The following is a 22107-nucleotide window of genomic DNA, read 5'->3' as shown; positions in this document are numbered from 1 at the left end:
ATTCCAGGTGGCCTAGTAGTCAGAACATCTGTGTCCAGTTTCTGCATGATGCGTGTGACTTGGGCCAGGCTAACTTTTCTGAGCCTAGTTCCATTCCACAGAATCCACCTTCACCTCCTTTCCTTTAAGTGTAGGGGAAGATGGTTTTTTTCTTTTTTAATAGCAAGAAAGACACCTCCTCTCTGATCAGATGCAATTCAATTCCCTCTCACCTATTCCAGGAATTTATCGATTATTCTGTTTTACAATTTCTCCCTCTCTCCTGCCTTCACCCCACAGCCTGCTTACATTCTCAAGTTTCTCTCATTTATATATTTAAAGTCCTTTAGCCACAGCACTGTGGTTTTTCTTCCCCTTGAAAATTTCACTCTACCTTTTTGAATTTATTTCCTCACCCCCCAGTAACTCTGTCTCCAACAGCTGTTAGACAGTTTATGCTTCACACTGCACTGAAACTCTTTTTGACAAAGGTATCTGTGTCACTACAGGGAAGCTTGTATGAGGGTAGGGATTTTGTCCGTTTTGCTCACTGTTGTGTGCCCAGTCCCCAGAGTAGTGCCAAGAACATAATACCTGCTCAAGAAATGAATAATTGTCTTCTAAATCATCAAAGCAAATGAACTCTGCCTATCTGACTTCACTTCTAAGTAGCTTTGTCATTTTTCATCATCTCCTTGTTGAAACTCACTCATCTTTTGGTCTTTATAACCATTGTTTTTCCTTCTCTTTTAACTTTTTATTATGGAAAATTTTAAACATGCATAATAGCAGGAAAAAAAAAAACATTAAAGGCTAAGGCACCCATCACCCAGCTTCAGCGTTTGGCCAACTGTGTTTCATCTAAACCTTCATTGACTCCCCTCTCGTATTAACTTGAAGCAGTTCCAGATAGCATGTCATTTCACTCACAAATATTTCAGTCTGTATTACAAAGAGAAGGAACTCTTTAAAAAGCATAACCCTAATACTGTAATTGGCAAAATTATTAGCAATAATTTCTTTTTAAAAAAATTTTTATTTTAGATTCAAGGGTACATGCACAGGTTTGTTATATCGGTAAACTAGTGTTGCAGGGGTTTGTTGTACAGATTATTTCATCACTGAGGTACTAAGCCTAGTGTACTCAATAGTTATTTTTTCTGGTTCTCTCCCTCCTCCCACCCTCCACCCTCAGGTCGGCCCCAGTGTCTGTTGTTCCCCCTCCTTGTGGTCATGTGTTCTCATCATTAGCCCCCACTTATAAGTGAGAACATGGTGTATTTGGTTTTTTTCTTCCTGCATTAGTTTGCTAAGGGGAATGGCCTCCAGCTGATCTCATTCTTTTTTATGGTTTCATAGTATTCCATGGTATATATGTACCACATTTTCTTTATCTAATCTGTCATTGATGGGCATCTAGGTTGATTCCATGTCTTTGCTATTGTGAATCGTGCTTCAATAAACATATGAGTGCATGTGTCTTTATGGTAGAATGATTTTTATTCCTTCGTGTATATACCCAGTAATGGGATTGCTGGTAGTTCTGTTTTCAGCTCTTTGAGAAACCACCACCCTACTTTCCACAATGGTGGAACTAATTTACATTCCCACCAACAGTGTGTGAGGACTCCCTTTTCTCTGCAACCTCAACAGCATCTGTTATTTTTTAACATTTTAATAGTAGCCACTCTGGGGTGAGATGGTATCTCATTGTGATTTTGATTTGCATTTCTTTAATGATCAGTAATGTTCACAATTGCCACAAAAAGAGTAAAATATCTAGACATCTAATCAGGCAGGTAAAAGATCTCTACAATGAGAATTACAAAACACTGCACAAAGAAATCAGAGATGACACAAGCAAATGCAGAAACATTTCATGTTCATGGATAGGAAGAATCAATATTGTTAAAATGGCCATACTGCCCAAAGAAATTTACAGATTCAATGCTACTCCTATTAAACTACCAATGACATTCTTCATAGAACTAGGAAAAACTATTTTAAAATTCATATGGAACCAAAAAAGGGACTGAATAGCTAAGGCAATCCTAAGCAAAAAGAACAAAGCTAGAGGGTAAAGTCCCTTTACCCAACTTCAAACTTCACTGCGGGGCCAACAGCATGGTATAGTACAAAAACTGACACATAGACCAATGGAACAGAACAGAAAGCCCAGAAATAAGGCCACACACCTACAACCATCTGATCTACAACAAAGCTGACAAAAACAAGCAATGGGGAAAGGACTTCCTATTCAATAAATCGTGCTGGGATAACTGGCTATCCATGTGCAGAAGATTGGAACTGGACCCCTTCCTTACACAATACAAAAAAATGAACTTAAGGTGGGTTAAAGACTTAAATGTAAAACCCAAAACTATAAAAATCCCTGGAAGACAACCTAGGCAATATTATTCTGAACGTAGGACCTAGCAAAAATTTTATAACAAACATGCCAAAAGCAATTGCAACAAAGGCAAAAATTGACAAATAGGATCCAATTAAACCTAACAGCTTCTGCCCAGTAAAGGAAACTATCAACAGAATAAACAGACAACCTAAAGAATGGGAGAAAATATTTGCAAACTATGCATCTGACAAAGGTCTAATATCCAGCATCTACAAGGAACCTGAAAAAATTACAAGAAAAAAACAACCCCATTAAAAAGTGGGCAAAGGACACGAACAGACTTTCCAAAAGAAGACATACATTTGGCCAACTAGCATATAAATAATTTCTTAATATAGTCAATTTCCCTTTTTTTTGGTTTTGTTTTTGATCTTTTTGCTTGTTTTTTAGACGGTGGGATGGATCTCTTTCTGTCTCTATTTCCTCTACCTTATCTGATTAGCAAATTGGGACATAGGAGCTAAGCCTGGTCAGCCTCTTCTGAACTCTTTTCAGGGCAAGCAGGCTGCAGGAGTCCCGTACCTCTGCTCTTGCTACAGGGAAGCTCTCAGGGTCCTGCTCTACCTGTAGTTTTTCAATTTCTGTTGTACCTGGGCAGGTCAGTTAAATTCAACGTGAGCCCTTAGGAAACCCATCTGCTTTGGCCAAAACTCAAGCTGATGCTTTGATCTTCAACCATCTAACCTCCCAAGCCTGCCTCCCAATGTGTTCTGAACTTGGGAAGAGTGCTGTTAAGCTCCATCAGCAGAGTATGAATATTGTTGAGAAGGAGGGAGGTAAATGTCAGATCAATGAGCTAAAAGTTAAAAGTGGATGCTTCTGGGGAAAAGAAAAAGCACAGAGGGTGGGTGGGGGAAGCAATGGTTTCCTTTTAAGCCTCTTAATAAATAACCCTTTAAGATGTATACATATAAAATGTGGATAAACATCTTAAAAACAATGAAAACCTATCATATCAAAATATATCACCTCCTCACACGTGCACCACACCCTCTCAGACTCCCAGACACCTGGGAGTCCTTATCCCTCTTCCTGCCTCCTAAATGTGTGCTATGCTCCTCAGCACCCCGCATCCTCACTGCTCCTGCAGTGCTTCCTATCCTTCCTCATCTCTCACCTGGCCCACTGCAGCAGCCACTACCTACCCTACATGTTGCGGGCTGAATTGTGTCCCCCCAGTTCATAGGTTGAAGCCCTAACCCCCAGTACTTCAGAATCTGACTGCATTTAGAGATAGGGCATTTAATAAGGTAATTAGGGTAAAATGAAATCATGTGGGTGGGCCCTCGTCCAATGTGACTGGTGTCCTTCTAAGAAGAGGAATTTAAGACACAGACCTACATAAAGAGGGAAGACGATGTGAAGACAGAGGAGAGGATGGCCACCTGCAAGCCCAGGTGAGAGGCCTCAGAAGAAACTGCTTCCAACTCAGTCTCAGATTCCAGCCGCCACATCTGTGCAAAAACACATTTCTGCAGTTTAAGCCCCCCAGGCTGGGGTACTTTGTTATAATAGCCATAAAAAACTAATACACCGTCTCCCCGCCTTCCTTGCCAGGATCTGATCCACCTTGCAAAACACTGTTAGAAGAAGCTTTCAGAAATGTGTGCCTGATGAAGCTACTCTCCTGCTTAAAATCCTTACAGGATCCCTCATTGCTGCTGGATAAAACTCCTTAGCACGAGATACAAAGTCCGCTCCTACTTTCTCTCACCTGACTCTCCTTATACCTAAGCCCCAGCTGTAGTGAATTACAGCAGACCCTTGAACGACACGGGCTTGACCTGGGTGGGTCCACTTGTACGTGAAAATTTTTCAATAAAAGTTACACCTAGTGCGCCTGCCTCCCTTGCCTCTCCTGCTACTGTTGCCCTGAGACAGCAAGACTCACCCCTCCTCGTCCTCCTCCTCAGCCTACTCAACACGAAGACGATGAGGATGAAGACGTTTAAGATCCACTTTAATGCAACGAATAGTAAATATATTTTCTCTTATGATTTTTAAAATAACATTTTATTTTCTATTTTTGTAAGAATACAGTATGTTATACATATACCAAATGTATGAGTTAACTGTTTATGTTATCAGTGAGGCTTCCTGTCAACAGTAGGCTATTAGTAGCTTTTTTTTTTTTTTTTTTTTTTTTTTACATGGAGTCTCACTCTCGCCCAGGCTGGAGTGCAATGCTGTGATCTCGGCTCACTGCAACCTCCACTTCCCAGGTTCCAAGCGATTCTCCTGCCTCAGCCTCCCTAGTAGCTGGGATTGCAGGAATGCACCACCACGCCTGGCTAATTTTTGTGTTTTTAGTCGAGATGGGGTTTCACCATGTTGGCCAGGCTGGTCTTAAACCTGACCTCAAGTGATCCGCCTGCCTCGGCCTCCCAAAGTGCTAGGATTACAGGCGTGAGCCACTGCACCTGGCCAGTAATTATGTTCTTGACGCGTCAAAACACATAGGCAGATTTTTGACTATGCTGGGGATTAGTGCCCCTAACCCCCACGTTGTTTAAGGGTCGGCTGTAGTTGCATACCCCAAAGGTGCCACCCTTGCTCATGCTTTCTATCTCTGGCCACGTATCCCTTGCCTAGAATACCTTCATTTTTCCTATTATGCCATCCACCTGTGGAACATCTCCTTTTTCCAGTGTCAGGTCAAGCTCCATTTCCTTTGGGAAAAATTTCTTAGCCCCTCCCTCTGGACAGAATTGACTTTTTCCCTTTGAATCTATTTTGTACCGTATATGGAATTCTGCTCTATATTTGCTGCATTTTTATTGCCATTATTTTATATCATATTAATCTAATGCTTAAAGGTAGAGACTACATTGTAACTTTGCATGCTCGGAGCCTAACATAATACCCAGCACCTAGTAGGTGTTCAAAAAAGGATGACACTGACCGATCAAATGAATTAATCTATGAATTTGGAAACATTATGTTAGTTTAGCATACCTCAAAAGACTATTGTCAGGTAATATATGTGGTAATTTTAAACATATACATATGTAATTATTTTGAGCTCTTAAAGATGAATTGAAATTGCAATTTAGTACTTGATCTTGAGTTTGAATGTGCACTAATACTCATTTCCAATCCTTAAGATTGGGTTGTTTCTTCTTAAATCATGGGATCATGAAAATGTATTGCTGGAAAAGGTATTGGAGATGATGTGATTCAACCACTTTATTTTTTGGACAGGGAAATTGAGTAAAAGCATTACCATCACACCCCACTGTTACCAGAGCCAGTCAGAGACACTTAAACTGCCTTTGATGAAAACAGAAATATTGAAGTTAGAATAGTTTGAAGAAAAGAGAATTTAAATGTAATTCAACAAAAAAGCTACCAAATTTACATTTATAAAAATAATTGACTCTTAAATTGTTTCTAAATAAAATATTGTGAATGAACTTCATCCAATATTGATATATCCTTTGGCTCTGGCCATTCTAGATAATTGATTTGTTATTGTGTGAAAAATTGCATCTGAATAATGTATAACAAGATGTATATTCAAATTGCCTTTGAATAATATATAACAAGAAAGGTTTTCTGTATTCATTTAGTGTCTTTCAAGGAACTACAAGTTCCTTGTGCACTTTAGGTTAGGCGTGGTGTATTGCATACATGCTTTTTCACCTAACCTTAACATTTTGGATACAGCAGTACCAATTTGAGCCTATAAGAGTAGCCCTTAATAACCAGAGAGACACCTTGACAAAGCGACAAATTTGCATGGTCCACTCCATTCATCAGCATAACTTGAAAGCACCATCTTGGAGGTGAAGAATGTGAACTTGTGGTGGAGGGATACTTGTTTGGCCCTAAGTAGCATCTATTGGTAGAATTCAGACATTGCTGGGCTTTCAGAGGAGTCTGTAGGGCCAGTAGTTCAGAGGCTTCAGTATGCAGGCCTATTGTGGTGGTGTCCTAGTAACAAAGCAGGGTCACAAACTGGAAAGATAAGCACTTTCTCTGCTGCTTCCAGAACACAGTGTACAGCTCAGTGAGGGTTACAGGAAGCATGGCAAGCTTTGGGGCTTCAGGAGCCTTCCTCCTTGGGACAGGCAGGGAGTAGTTACAGTGATCGTGGGTCTGGCAGCAGAGGTGGGTGGGAGGTTTCCTCAAGAATCATCATGAACAGCAAGGCAAAGATCTGAAGGACTATTCATGAACTCATGGGAGACACTCCTGGAGACTCTCCCAAACTCCTGGGCAAGACTTTGAGGGGGGTGTGGAAGGTCCCATATTGGGCAGTAGAATTGATTCAATCATTAACAAACTTGCACCAAGCACTCTTCTTGGAGATGGAGAAACGGCAGCAAATGAAACAAAGCTTCCTGACCTTGTAGAGCTTACAAAAAGTGCCTGTGTGGGCAGGATGATAAATAATATGTTGTAGAAGTTTCCTAGCATGTTTATAGCACGTATGCTATACAATTTTAAAAAGAGGAGCTGAATAAATGGATTAGGAGTGTAGGGTGAAAGAAGGTAGTCTGACTAGGACTTATTAAAAAGGTGATACCTTGTTCTACCAAAAACACACATGCACATGTATGTTCATTGCAGCACTATTCACAATAGCAAAGATGTGGAATCAACATAGATGCCCATCAATGGTGGATTGGATAAAGAAAATGTGGCACAATATACACCATGGGATACTATGCAGTCATAAAAAGAACAAAATCATTTCCTTTACAGCAACATGGGTGTAGCTGGAGACCATTATCCTAAGTGAATTAACGCTGAAACAAAAGCAAATACTGTATTTTCTCACATGTTAAACATTGGGTACTCATGGACATTAACATGACAACAATAGACACTGTGGACTACTAGACGGGGAAGGAGGGAGGGGGCAAGGGTTGAAAAACTATTGGGTAATATACTCACTACCTGTGTGACAGGAATCAATCATACCCTAAACCTCAGCATCATGCAATGTACCCAGGTAACAAACCTGTGTATATACCCCCTGAATCTAAAATAATTGTTGAGGCAGGGCACAGTGGCTTAGGCTGGGTGCAGTGGCTCACGCCTGTAATACCAGCACTTTGGGAGGCTGAGGCAGGTGAATCACCTGAGGTCAGGAGTTTGAGACCAGCCTGGCTATTAAAAATACAAAAATTAGCTGAGCATGGAGGTGGGTGCCTGTAATCCCAGCTACTCGGGAGGCTGAGGCAAGAGAATCGCTTGAACCTGGGAGGCAGAGGTTGCAGTGAGTCGAGATAGCACCATTGCACTCCAGCCTGGGCAACAAGAGCAAAACTCCATCTCAAAAAATAAATAAATGAAAGTTGAAATTCTATATGTACATATATATGTGTGTATATATAGATAAAATGTTTTCTAGCATGCTAGGAGTGATGTATGCTACATATATACATATGATGCTGTCTGAATGAAGAATTGAAGTAGGTAAGGGAATTAGCTAAGCAGGTGGCTAAAGAAAGTGTGCCCCAGGCAGAAGGTATAGCTACGGCAATGGTCCTAAAGTGGGAATGTGGTTGGCATGTTCTAGTAACCCGAAGGAGGCCAGTGTGGCTGGCAGGGACTAAGCGGGGGGGCAAGTAGTAGGACATGAATTTAGAAAAATGATCTGAGGCCAGATCACAAAGGGCCTTGTACTGAGTCAAATGGAGAAAGATTCTGGGGTTTTGAGTAGGAAATGACATGATCACATTTAACTTTAAAAGGATCTCTTGGGTGGCTGCTGAGGATAGTGTAGAATCTGAGAAGTCTATAAAGAAATATTGCAGTAATGTAGGTGAAAGCTTGGGCCAGATGGTAGTAATGTTAAGATGTGGTGAGAGTCTGCATATATTCTGCAAGTAAAGCTAACAGCATTTGTTGTGTTAGAGAGAAGGTGGCATTAGGGATAACTGACTTGAGCAACAGGAAAGATGGAGTTGCCATCAAAGAAATAGGAAAGTGGGCCTGACATGGTGTCTCACACAAAATTAGCCAGGCGTGGTGGCAGGCGCCTGTAATCCCAACTACTGGGGAGGCTGAGGCACAAGAATTGTTTGAACCTGGGAGGCAGAGGTTGCAGTGAGGCAAGATTGCGCCACTGCACTCCAGCCTGGGCAACAGAGTGAGACTCCGTCTCAAAAAAACAAAAAAAAGGAAAGTGGAAGTGGTGCAGATTTGTGCGGCTCAGGAGTTGGGTTTGGCCATATTGACTTTGGGATGTCTATTGGTCATCCAGGTGGAGATGTCAAAACTTTAATCATTTCCAGTAATGTGACCTCATGATTACTGCAAGTGATGAATCCTGGGGAAATCTGGGTTACAATCAACACATGCCCTTGAGGTAGAAAGTTTTGAAGGAGGTATTTGCAAAAGTAGCCGTTATGACTTGTTAGAAGTTGGATGTGTCCGTGAGACAGTTTGGTAAGTGGCTGGATTTTTAGCACAGGGGAATACCATCTCTGTCTACAATCTAAAATCTTTGTGAAAAGATTTGAATGCTTCCAGACAAAACTAATTTGGGGCCCATCAATTTCTTTTAATAAAAGTAATGATCTATTTGTGTGGTTGTCTCTACTGCCTGATTTTTGTGCTTCTTGAAGTCAGATACTGTGCTCTTTATCCCTGTATTCCAAGCAATAGGCAACCTAGCGTCTAGAGACAACAAATAAATGCTTTTATAATGAATAAGCAAATAACTTTTTTCTACATAAGTCAGCCTAATTATTTTCCTTGAGTAAACTATTTTTAAATATTTAAAGCCATCTATCTCCCACTTAATAGCCTTAATTTTTTCCAATAAAAAAGGAATAAAGTAAAAAACCGTTAAGCAAAAGTCATATTATCATAATGCATATGTGTTGTAGATGAACATAATACATTTTTATCTCCTGGTAAGGTCTATTCTATGAGTCTCTAATCTAAATATTATGTGGCTAATAAAATCAATGCTCTACCTTGCTACTCAAAGTGTTGTCCTCAGACCAGTAGCAATAGCATCACCTGCGAGCTTGCTAGAAATGCAGAATCTCAGGCTACAGTGCACATTTATCGAATCAGAGTCTGCTTTCTAGCAAAATCTCTGTGATTCATACGCACATTAAAATATGAGCACTGCTCTAAAGCAGAGTGGCAAACTACCACATGTTTTTGTAAATAAAGTTTTACTGGAACACAGCCGTGTCCATGTGTTTACATATTGTTCATGGCTGTTTTGGTGCTACAGTGGCAGGGTTGAAGACTTTTGACAGAGAATGTGTGGCCTTCAGAACCTTAACTGTTTACTCTCTGGTCCTTTAAGAAACAGTTTGCAGACTCAGCTGTCAAGTTCCAGTGTTATTATTGGTATACTTTCTTGAGGGCCACATAACAGGTGTGAACACTTTGGCCTATGTATAAATGTAAACATTTATTTTTAATTATTATTTTTTGAGACAGAGTCTCACTCTGTTGCCCAGGCTGGAGTACAATGGCATGATCTTGGCTCACTGCAACATCTGCCTCCCCAGTTCATGTGATTCTTCAGCCTCAGCCTCCTGAGTATCTGGGACTACAGGAACCCACCACCACGCCCGGCTAATTTTTGTGTTTTTAGTAGAGATGGGGTTTCATCAAGTTGGCCAGGCTGATCTCAAACTCCTGACCTCAAGTGATCCGCCCACCTCAACCTCCCAAAGTGCTGGCATTCCAGGCATGAGCCACCACACCCGGTCTAAATTTTATTCTTTTTAAATGTGAAATTTTATTCAATGATTTAGAATGTATAAAGTCTTCCAAAGTAGTATTGCAAAAATGAGTAATGTGAACATCATCTTCCAAAATTTTAAAAATAAGTTTATCTTTTTCTGATAATTATTTTTTACTGTAAAAATATTTAAAAATTTTATACATGTGCTAATAATTGGAACTTTGAAAGGCACAGAAAGGATGAACAAGGAAAAGAAACATCAGATTTTAACATATATTTGTATTATTACAATACTATATCTGCATTTTGTATACTGGTTACTTATATTGTCTTTCGCCAGGATATGAAAAATTATTTTTGAGCATCATGCTTATTCCCAATCTTCCATCATGTGGCAAGTGTATAGTTTTTTTAATGATTCTCCTATGGTTTGCTATTTAGATCAATAACAATTAAGCATGAAAATTAGTGCTTATTATATATATGACCAGCAAATGATGTTCTTTGGCCGTTTTACTAAAAAGAACAGGGAAGAAGCACAAGATGAAAGTCACAATTAGCCCTTTTATCTTGATGTGCCTTTGTATATCTAGGAGAAAGAAATGATTTCAGAGGCTTATAACTGATTGAACATGATGGAAAATAAAGATGCAAGTTGTAATATCCTAATGAAAAAGTATGTGATCTGTGAAAAATAGAGAAAGCATCACAAACAATGTGATGAGGACAGTTTTGACATGACACAAATGAAAAGGCATTAAGCCCTAAATTGAAGATAAAAAGCCAGGCTGGACTATCAACAGGCATTTAAACATCATCTTCCTGAACCACATGGCATTTACGGACAAAATATGCTATTTCTTCCTCTTGACAATACAGCATCTCCATGGTTTAGGTACTTGACTCAGATCTGCTCATATCACTCTGCTGTGATCTTTCTCAGAGGCAGCATCGAGGGGAGGCAGCAGGTGCCAAAAGACCACCTGTGGATACGCCATCTAGGGCTCCCCAAACAATTCCTGGGGGTGGTCAAGCCCATTACTCTCAGCCGAGACCTAGCAGGTCTATCCCTGCAGAGGGCAGCAGATCTCTCTCCTGGAATAAATTGTCATCATCCACTGTGTTCCTTATGTGGATTTACTTCTTCATTCTGAGACTGAGACCACACTCCCATCCATGCTTTCTGGAATGATCTTTTTGTTCATGCCCTTTTGTTTGGATTTTAACCCTAGCCGGCTTACCTGGAATCTGCTCCCTCCTGGCTGCTCAGAACTCAACTCTGAGGTTGCTTTGTCTTTGTGAAATGTGGTGTTCATGTGCCCCTCTTTGGAGAATCCAGTTCCCTAATGGGAGTGTGGTTTGTGTAGCATTTAGTGACCTAGAATGACTGCAGTCTTATGCCCTCCTGAGCTAACTGGTAATGAATTGTTCATGACTTGCCAATTGACATCAGGATCAGAATGATTTTTGCGGTCTGCTATATCACCATTAAATATGTAATATAATGAAGAAAGTCTTCACTCAAAGAGACAAATGTAGAACTTGAGTAAAGAGGTTTTTTTTTTTTTTGAGATGGAGTCTTGCTCAGTTGCCCAGGCTGGAGTGCAATGGCGTGATTTCTGCTCACTGCAACCTCCGTCTCCTCAGTTCTAGTGATTCTCCTGCCTCAGTCTCCTGAGTAGCTGGGATTACAGGCACCTGCCACATGCCCTACTAATTTTTGTATTTTTAGTAGAAACGGGGTTTCACCATGTTGGCCAGGCTAGTCTCAAACTCCTGATCTCAGGTGATCCGCCCACCTTGGGCTCCCAAAGTGCTGGGAGTAAGGAGTTTTGTAGTTTTCTCACCCAGCTCTGTTCAGAAATGCTCCATGTTAGGAGTAAGAGGCTTTGATTCTATAGAGATTAGGAAGCGTATCAGTAAGATGCTGTAACAAAGCACAACAATCTGAGTGGCTTTACACAACAGAAATGTATTCCCTCACAGATCTGGAAGCTGGAAGTCTGAAATCAAGTTGTTGGCAAGAACATGCTTTCTCTGAAGCCTGTAAGGGAGAAAACTTTCAGCTTCTCACAGCCCCAGGCATACATTGGCTGGAAGTGGCAAAAATCCAATCTCTGCCTCTACGGCCTCCATGGCATTTTCTCTATTAAAGATCCACCCTACTCCAGTACAATCTCATCTTAACTAATTACATTTAAAAGAACACTATTTCCAAATAAGATCACTTATTGAATTACTGGGGATAAGGACTCCGCATCTTTTGGGGGAACACAATTCAAATCACAAAAGCAAAATAAAGCAAATGAGGTAAAACCAATGCTTTGTTGGCAGACTAAATACACAGGAATATTCTTGACTTCTATAATACAAGATTTATTCCATTTATCTTGAGACACTTATTTCTCATTCTATTTTTCTTTTTCTTCGTGTATAGAGAAATATTTCATGTTATTTTTATTGCTACCATTAAAAATACTATGCTACAAAAAATTGCAAGTGCCATAATGAATGGCAACTAACATTTGGTCTTGTGTTAGGGAGATGTTAGGGTGAAGATTTTAGCAAATTGAAGTATGCATATGTATTTAATGGTCTAATTGCTACTTATCTCTTGAAGACTTCTGCTAAATATAATATGGGCCCAGTGGATGCCCCCTTCTGTAAATGCATTACATAATCCTACTCTGATGAACTCAGAATCTGGTTCTGTTGCCCAGGCTGGAGTGCAGTGGCGTGATTTCGTCTCACTGCAACCTCCGTCTCTCGGGTTCGAGCAATTCTACTGCCTCAGCCTCCCAAGTAGCTGGGATTACAGGCACCTGTCACCATGCTTGGCTAATTTTTGTATTTTTAGTAGAGATGGGGTTTCACCATGTTAGCCAGGCTTGTCTCAAATTCCTGACCTCAGATGATCTGCCCACCTCAGGTCTCCCAAAGTGCTGCAATTACAGGCGTGAGCCATGGCGCCCAGCTCCATACAGAAGCTTTAAGAAGCAGAGCGTGGCGCTCTATGCTCTCCTTTCCTTCCTTTCAAATCATGGGAACAGATTTTAGGAGAGAACCTCTGATAGTTTTCTTTAGTGACTTGATAATAAGCAGAGGCCTTTTCAGCAGACGATGGACAAATAGCATAAGAAATACATTTAAAAAAAAAGTTGAGAGTTTTTTTGGTCATTTGTGCCTCAAAATAGCCCACCTAGACTAATACAAACCATATATGTGGAATTTGTGTAAAATCTCCTAATTTTCAGATATTGCAGTCAATTAAACATTTTAAAAATGATATTTTTAAAATCAAAGTAACACATACTGGCTAAAAATGAGAGTACAGAAAATTTATAATCAAATGGAGAAACGTCTTAACCATTCCCTCCCACTCCTGAATCCTCCTCCCTAACACGGATCATTTTCAACAAGTTCGTTGTAATGCGTCCTCCCAGAGTTGCCCCTGGGATCATCCTAGGTTAAGCCTCTCTGACTTGTGTGCCATTTCCTTCTATGTCAGGTCTCCCCATTTGCTGTGCAGCGGTACAGCTGCCACTAGCTTCTGAATAGTGTGTGGAAGGTAAAATTTTTGTCTTTGCACGTTTGAAAATTCCTGCTTTCACACGTATTTAATAGTTTTGCTTGGCAAAGAACTTGAGTGTGAAAAATAATTTTCACTCAGAATTTTGAAGGCATTTCTCCCCTGGATTTTAGCACCCAATATTGTCATTAGAACTCCAAAATGATTCTGATTACTTATCCTTTAAGTAGTTTTAGCTTCTCATCTCTAAAGGCTCTTTATTCTGGATGTTCTGAAAGTTCATGATGAAATGTCTGGGACTTGAAACTTTTTCATTTGTTGTGTTGGGCATTTGGGGCCTTCATTTAAAGAGTCTTGAATAGAAAAATTTGCTATATACCTTGAGAGTAATTTCTCTCCCTCCCTCCCTCTCTTTCACTTTATTCTCTGGAATGTCTATTGGTTGTATGTGGAATCTTCTTGACTGAGTTGCTGATTTTCTTATTTCTCACCTGTTCCACATCTCTGTATGTTTTTGTTCTGCTTTCTGGGAGATTTCCTGGCTTTATTTTCCGTATCTTCTATAGATTTAAAAATAACTTCTCACATTTTAAACTTCTGATCTCTTCTTTGATCTCTGAATTTCTATTTTTACAGCAATTTCTCTTCTGTTTCTTTAAAATTTTCTTCTGTTCCTTTCCTTGAAATTGTGTTTTAGAGTTTCAAATGTCTTTTATATGCATTTTTTTGGGGTTTTGGTCTCTTGCATGTTGCAGGATTTATCAAATAACCTGGTGCTTCTTGGCTGTCTAATAATACACAGAGGGAGGTGCTAAATGGCTGTTTGCAAGCTCTGTGTGCAAGAGTGGGTTTGCTGTGGGCTTATTGGGCAATAACTGTGTTCTCATAAGATACCCTAGCCTTATGAGTCTGGCTTTTGGTGCTCTAGGGGCTGGGGAGCAGAAGGGGGCATTGGGCTTCTTAGTAGTTCTGTATGTAGACTTCCAATTAGGCCTCCTGCCTCAGTCCTCTACGGTATGAGATGTCTCTGGGTCTGGAGTGGCTCAGGTTCAGTCCCTCAAGAGTAAACATCGGGTCTCCTTGGAGGTGAGCATAAGGGGAATTGCCTAACCACACAGACTGGGAAGAGGGACTTGAGAGTCCAACTGCCCCTTGAAAAGGCTTTTATACCCATCCTGGTATTTGGACTGCAAGTATACTCTGAAATCTGTTACTTCTGAGTTATAACACTTTAGCTCCAGAAGGTAGATTACACAGCTGCTTGTTGTTATTGCCTTCTGAAGGTATTTAAATTTCACCTTTTTCTTTGCTGGTCACCACTTCTTAATTCACTCTGTCTTCTAAAATTTTGTTTGCATCTCTTGCACTCTGCCGCCTCTCTTCCCACCCTCTTCATCATTGGGAGTGCATACTAGTTTTATTACTTTACTATTTAGTGACATTTCAGGAGAGAGAGAAGATAAACATGTGTTTGATCTGCCATGTTTAACCCTAATTGAATTAAAAATGAAACAACCACCAACTGGGCTTCTTTGTCTTGTGAGCTGCTAGTTTGTGATATCAGGTCTAAATTAATCTTGTTTTGACTAAAGCTTCTCTCTGATAAACATGATTCTAGGCAAGTAACACAAATTTGAGTCCAGAGCTTTTGATATTCTTGAATATTTATTTATATGGGTTGTTTGCCTATTTTCTCCACTAATTTCATTTTAATTTCTTACACAAATACGCCAACCAGGTAAAGAAACTTCAGTCATGACATCACTGTCTTGGCATCCAGAAACAAATCAACAATGTATTAGCATCACTTGTGTGTGTGGCATAATTGGGACCAATTGGATCCCATAGCAACGACTGCTTTCATGTTGAAAATCTCTGTACACCCAAGTGATTAAAAGGCTTAGCTAATATTCTTCTTGTTTCTGTGTTGGTGGAAGTTCACAGTAATGGAATCTGACCAGTTTAATGAATTACACTCTGACTGGGTGGCTGCTTTTTGTCTTAGACTCCAAAGGCAGACTTACAGCTCTGTTTACTGTTAAACAGATGCTTTGCCTCACCACTTGTCTTTCAGTTGCAGAAGATATCTGTTTCATTGCAAAATTAAATTGGTATGGCTGTCTAATTAACTGTATCTAGACAAATTATTTCCCCATCTTCTCATTTTGTTCTGTAATCCTATTCAAAACCAGATCCCAGGAGGAGAAACAGCATGTCCTCACCAGCTTAGCAAACCTCTTATGAGGCTTCTTGCATTCCAGGCTTTGCTGCCTTAACAAAGAGGCAAGGATGTGAATGGTGACTGATCAGTGGCCGAGGGGGTGAAATGTGCTCTCAGGTCTCAACATGTGAGGTCCCAGGGATCCCATGTCATCAGGATTCTGTCTAAGGAGAGGTCCTTGAATACACTGTGTTGTAGAGTATGAACAACGATCCCAGTTTGCCTGAGACTGAGAGGTTTCTCAGGACCCAGTGCTAGAAGTAGGAAAGTCTTGGGCAAATGGGAAGTTAGTCACGCTGGCTATCAGAGGACAGGGATCATGTGAAACCCCATAGAATTAAGACTTACCTGAGCTACAAACTAAATGGGTAAGTGCTGTTTATAACTAAAGAGATTGGCATAGGGATGCTGAAGACCAAGCTGGCCATTGCCTAATGTGACATCCAATCTGGACAGCTGGTCAACCCTGGATTATTGGCTAACTCCAGCACTTCTCTATGATGAGAGAGCTCTGCATCCCAACAACTATTGCTCATTCTAGCTTCCCACACTGCTCTCTCTTTACAGAATGTGCTTGATGGCTATGATTATCTTTCAAAGAAAGAGCTGAAGCACCAACATCAGGAGGAGGAGCAAAGAGTTAAAGCAGCCTATTATAAATTCTCATCCATATGTTTTGATAGATTTGGGCACTCTGAGAACGGCGCACTTACTGAGAAAGAAAAAAAGTACAAGTCTGTAACCATACCATCCTGGAATGTGTCTGATCTTGTCTGATCTCAGAAGCTAAGCAGGGTTGATCCTGGTTAGGATTTGAATGGGAAAAAGAAGCAAATAAAAAAGTGGCATGGCTCTCCCACTCCTGGCTTCTTCCTTTTCACCAATCCCACCTGCCTTTTCTACCTGCGATCCAAGGCAAGAAATTGTCAGTTTGTGTCTTTTCCCAGGATGGATGTGGCTCCCCACCATGTCAGCTAATTGACCACCTTGAACTCCCCATTTTCAACAGCTTGTTCTGGCCAAGGGGAAGTCCTAGAGATTAGGTTGGAACTCAAAGCACCCTCTTAGCATGTACTCCTACCTGAGGCCAGGTCTACACATCATGTATCTTCAGCTCAGCTTCTGTCCATCAGAGCAGGGTATCACTTCTGACCAATGGTTTTGCTCTCTCATCAGTCTCTCCTAAGACACACTCAGAGACAAAGACTTTGTTATTGCTTCAATTACTCTATCTTATGGGACACATCTAAGAATTAAAATATTCTTATGACCAGGTTATGTTAACCACTCCAAAATACTCTCTAATTTACTGTAACAGTCCAAAATATAACAACCCAAACATAACGAACAGGAGTTTCATTCCTTCTTATTCTAATGTGTAATAATTACAGAACTTTAATGAATCACCTATATAGAGATAAACCATATCCTAATCTTGTATGAGCAGTTGAGTGATGTGCCTTAGATCACATACCTAGTAAGAGAAGAGCTGTGCTTCTGCTTTGGGCTAACCCAAAGCTCGTGGTCTTTCACCCACAACAGGCTGAGTGGTGCTAGCCCGCCTTTTTGTCTTTTTACATGGCCCCAACCCATGTTATGTAAGAAGGGTAGGGTCCTTCTCAAACAGGTATGAGAGAAAGGAGGAAGGGAGCAAAAGGAAGATGGTAACCATCTCTTCTGCTGTTGTTGAACCCTTAAGTCAATCAGTAAATGTTTCTTTCTGTGTCTCTCTTTGTCTTTCTGATATCTGAGTCTTTTTCAGTGTTTTATTCAAAGTCAAGCTTTCTGGCTTAATACGAATGCTGTCAAGAACATAAATAGTCGTCTCTAATTTCTTCATATTTTCCTAATGCTTTCTCTTGCTCATGTTGTGGTTCACAGGTTTGTACAGTTTCTTCTGTGTTGGGCTAACAGTTCGCATAGGGAGTTTTGGCTTTCCCCAGAACCCCTAAAAAACTCTCTGGTCCTCTCCCTTGTTTGCATACAAATCAATTAGCATTTTAATTTTTTTTTAAACCTCACCTAGGTGTAAATTCTATCCAGATTCCCATTCAGGAGCACCTCTTTCTACCCAAGACCCTAACAATGTATTTTGTTTGGATCATGGAGCCCTTTCAAAACTTCTTTCTGGGTGTCTGGAATTTAAAAGTAGCCTGATGGTTACCCTTTCATATTTTAAAATTTTATCTAATTTGTGCAGTTCTCATTCTATTTTCTCTTTTCCAGTGTGTGGTTATTCCCTAATATATGTTAATTAATATGCTTGTAATTTGGGTGTTATTTTATTATTTGAATTAATATGCCTGCCATTTAGAATTTATCTTCTGTCATTCTGAGGTCTTTGTACATTATTCCAGTTTATTGTAATCTACACATTTCATCAAATATATGTTCCTTTTCCATTATTAGTATTCAGTGTTTTTGGGTCTTTGAGAGGCTCAATGCCAGGAAAATCCCAGGGGAAGACAAAACGCATGTGCCCAAGTAGGACTTGTTGAAAATTATTTCAGATGAGTAACATTGGTTTTTTTTTTTTTGTTTTTTTTTGTTTTTGACATGGAGTCTTGCTCTGTCACCCAGGCTGGAGTGCAGTGGCACGATCTCTGCTCACTGCAACCTCTGCCTCCCAGGTTCAAGCGATTCTCCTGGCTCAGCCTCCTGAGTAGCTGGGATTACAGGTGACCGCCACCACCCGGCTAATTTTTGTATTTTTAGTAGAGATGGGGTTTCACCATGTTGTTCAGTCTGGTCTCGAACTCCTAACCTCGTGATCCACCCACCTTGGCCTCCCAAAGTGCTGGGATTACAGGCATGAGCCACTGCGCCCAGCTCAAAACAACTCTTAGAGGAGAAAGGAGGATAAAGGCGTAAGGAGTTAGGGGTGGCTGTGTGTGACTTGTGAAATTGAGAATCACTAAAAGCTGTAGGTGAAGGGGAAGGTCCACAGTGCATTTCAAGATGACAGAAATAAAAGGCAGCCTCCACTGGTCAGAGTTACATCTTGGAAGTCAAGAGGCTAAATCTGCTCATGGTATTTGGTTGTGCATAGTGATTATTAACAAAATAATACATGTAATTATTAACAAAATATTAGAAGTCTCAATAGCAGAAAAATAAAATCTATTTTAGAAAAACTTAAATCTTGAGAAGGGAAAAAAATAAAGTGATAGACAAGTTTTTACACAGAACAGACATGAACACGTTATCTTAATCTCCTGGAGGCTTTGGGCCATTTTAATTCTTTTCCAACTTACAAATTACCTTAACATTTCTAAGGGACACAGATGACTTACATTGATAAGTAGAATGTCAAGCACCACTTCCAGTAACAGGAAAAGAATCCACCGTCTTTAATTTTTATGTCTAATTGACTTCAGGTGTAGTCAAATGTATGCTATTTCTTAAATTGACACCTTCCATTTAAGAGGTCTTATTTTATATGCGTCAGAGTCACAGGTGTGAAATTAGTCACTGGGAAGGCTAACTGTTCCAGATTCTTTTGACCTTATGGCTGGAGGGAATTTAATAGTAACCTCATAAAAAGAAAGGAATTCTGGCCACTAGGGAAGATGATTATATGGTCATTGACAATGTGAACTTGAATGGCTACATTAGCTCTTTAATTATAATGAATCAAGAAGAAATGTTCAAGGTTGGAAAGGAGGCATCTGGTAGGGGATAATGACAGGTAGTTATGCAAATGGTATCAACACTTACAGAATGAAGAGACTGGAGCTTCTTTGAGCCAGTTTGAAGACTTCAGCCAAGAGAAGTGCAAAACTCACAAAAGGTTCAGTGTCATTAAAACTACTCTGTCAAGTGGCACACTTCTATTCAGTAAACTGCAAGCTGGGGTTTTTCTTGGCTAGGAAGGTGGCTCTGTTGTCTTGTCTCCCTTGAATTCTTCATGCTAATTTTTTTCCTTCTTTTTTTTTTTCTTCCTTTTTTTTCCTTTTTTAGTCTATGTCTTTCTATGTTGCCCAGGCTGGGCTTGAGCTTCTGAGCTCATGTGATCCTCCTGCCTCTGCATCCCGAATAGCTGAGATCACAGGCGTATGCTCTTCATGCTAATTTAGTATTCCCTTAAATGTGAATGGAGAGGGAAAGGAAAATAAAATAGCTAAAATCAATAGAGTATATCAAAAGCTCCCACTAACCAAATTTTCTTTATGTAAGTTCTCACAATTTAAAAAAAAAATTGTTTTGTTTTTGTTTTTTAGTATTAGCTCTGGCTTTAACTTCTATCATCTCAAAGCACCTAGGGCTCTTCTTAATGCACAGAACATACTCATTAAGACTAAATAAATAAATGATTGAAGGAATGGATAATTATGGGAACATGAGTGTTATAAAGGAGAAATAAAAGCAATTCAAAATTGAATTAAAGGAAACAGCTTCAGTATTAGATCTCAATTTACATACCTTTTATAACACTAAAAATAGATGTATTTCTTGGAATTCTTTAAAGAAAGTCTGTTGAGAACACTTGTGAGATAATCATTTTTAGTCAGAGATGACTTAATTAAGGATATATAAACAACTTTTACCACCCACAGGCAAAGTACTGTTGTTTGTCAGAATAATGAAACTGGTTTCTGTTTATAGAAAACCAGACGGTCCTCATTGGGGTTCCTTCTTCTAAACAATGAAAAAAAATTCCCCTGTGAAAAAATACATTTTCTTAGGGTGTAGAATCATTACCTTGGGTGGTATGTTTAGGGAGAGAACAGTTATTCCTCACTGCTAATGCTTCCTTCCATGTGGTTAGAACTTCTGTTAGAATCATTTCCTTCTGCCTCTCTTGTTACTTCTCTCTGGGGAAAGAGGTTTTATTTGATATGAAAATTTGGGAGAAGACACTGAGTCTCACCCTCTTCTCCAGTGCCATCTGCCCATAAGAAGCCCACGTTGTTGGTTCTTCTAGGCCAGTCTTCTCAAAATGTGTTCTTGGGCCAACAGTACCAGCAACTGCAGACGTGAGAATTTGTTACGTAAATGCTAAAGATGGCCTCTGTATGTTGGGCCTATTATTTACTCCCTCACAGGAGGCTGGGAGCAGTGAGCTCAAAAGCCCAGCAGTGCCAAACTCAATGTTTACACACCCAGTTGTTTTAAACATAGCCCAGATAAGTAGCCTCTTAGCCATTTAGAGACTTTTTGTTTTGCCTACCCTGTGAAACTGCACCTGACATCTGCTAGCCATTGATAGGAGAAATCCTGCATCTATACCAAGACTCCTAGCTCTGCTACCCTTGGGAGCTCATTGACCCAGAGACTCTGCTGGGCTGCTGAGGGTACCACATAGTAATTGTAGTTCTCCCCTCTGATTCCCTGTCTCTCGGGAGTTCCCTTGTCCTCTTTCTCTTCAGAATGGTCTCATGCTCTGAGAAACTTCCCCCAGGAGCAGACTTCTCAGTGTCACCCAAATAAAGCTTGCTGTGTGTTACTGCCCTCTCATGGTCACATCATTTCATCAGCCCCCAAACCCCTGGAACTCACTCCAGAATTCCACATTTTCTGATTTTACCTCAGATCTATCGAATCAGAAACTCTTGGGTCGGTCCCAGTAATCTGTATTTTAATAAGCCTGGCAGATGATTCTGTTGCCTGTGGGAGTCTGAGAACAACTGCCTCAAGTTTTATGGGGAGGGGGGCACAGTGGGGAGGCCTACAGCTCTCCATTATATGTGCTGTGACCTGGCAGGTGAGTTTCTGTATTACTTATCTGTTGCTGTGTAACAAATTGCCCCCAAAACTTAGTGGCTTAAAACCACAAACCTTTACTATCTCACAGTTTTTGTGGGTTGAGAATTTAGAAGCAGTTTAGAGGGGTGGTTCTGCTCAGGCTTTCTCATGTGGGTATAGTCAGGGGGGTTGGGGCTTCAGTCATCTGGGGGCTTGAGGGCTGAATGATCTGCTTTCATGGTGGCTCAGTCACGTGGCTGTTGGCAGGAGGCCTCAGTTCCTCACCATGAGAGAGTGCTTCCACAGGGCTGCTTGGGTAACCTCATGACCTGGCAGCTGGCTTCCCCCAGAGAGAGAGAGATCCATGAGAGAGCAGGACAAGTCATAATGTCTTTTGTGACCTAGCCTCAGAAGTCATATTTGTCATTTTCACAGTATCCTATTAGTCCTATGAGTCATCCATATATAGCATGGAACAGGGCTACACAAGGACATGAATACCAGGTGGCAGGGATCACTGGGCCATCTCTCTAAATCGGGAATGAAACATTGGCAACCTGTGTCTCCCAAACATGCTATGTCTCAATCGTCAACGGTAATATTTTACTTCTGTTTAT

At 40.4% G+C, this 22107-nt stretch overlaps 1 long non-coding RNA gene across 6 annotated transcripts in view; it reads right to left on the bottom strand.

Annotated features, from left to right (window-relative positions):
* The window catches only part of LOC129464224 (uncharacterized), a 56230-nt gene extending 34381 nt beyond the window's left edge, over positions 1-21849 (bottom strand). For 3 of the 6 annotated variants that reach the window (XR_008651475.2, XR_008651476.2, XR_008651477.2), the window contains exons 1-4: positions 21776-21849; positions 20507-20773; positions 19523-19887; positions 16887-16987 (exon numbers count right to left, since the gene is read on the bottom strand). This is a non-coding gene — a long non-coding RNA (uncharacterized lncRNA). Of the gene's footprint in view, positions 1-16886; positions 16998-19408; positions 19888-20506; positions 20774-21775 lie in introns of those variants that run through there. The other 3 variants (XR_010115932.1, XR_010115933.1, XR_008651474.2) reach the window with 2 other exon arrangements.
* Positions 21850-22107: the final 258 nt, after the last annotated feature.

Source organism: Symphalangus syndactylus, chromosome 15 (genome assembly GCF_028878055.3).
Source record: "Symphalangus syndactylus isolate Jambi chromosome 15, NHGRI_mSymSyn1-v2.1_pri, whole genome shotgun sequence".
In the NCBI taxonomy this organism is placed as follows: domain Eukaryota; kingdom Metazoa; phylum Chordata; class Mammalia; order Primates; family Hylobatidae; genus Symphalangus; species Symphalangus syndactylus.
Note: the sequence above shows the minus strand (reverse complement) of the source record. Positions and strands in the feature narration are given on the sequence as shown.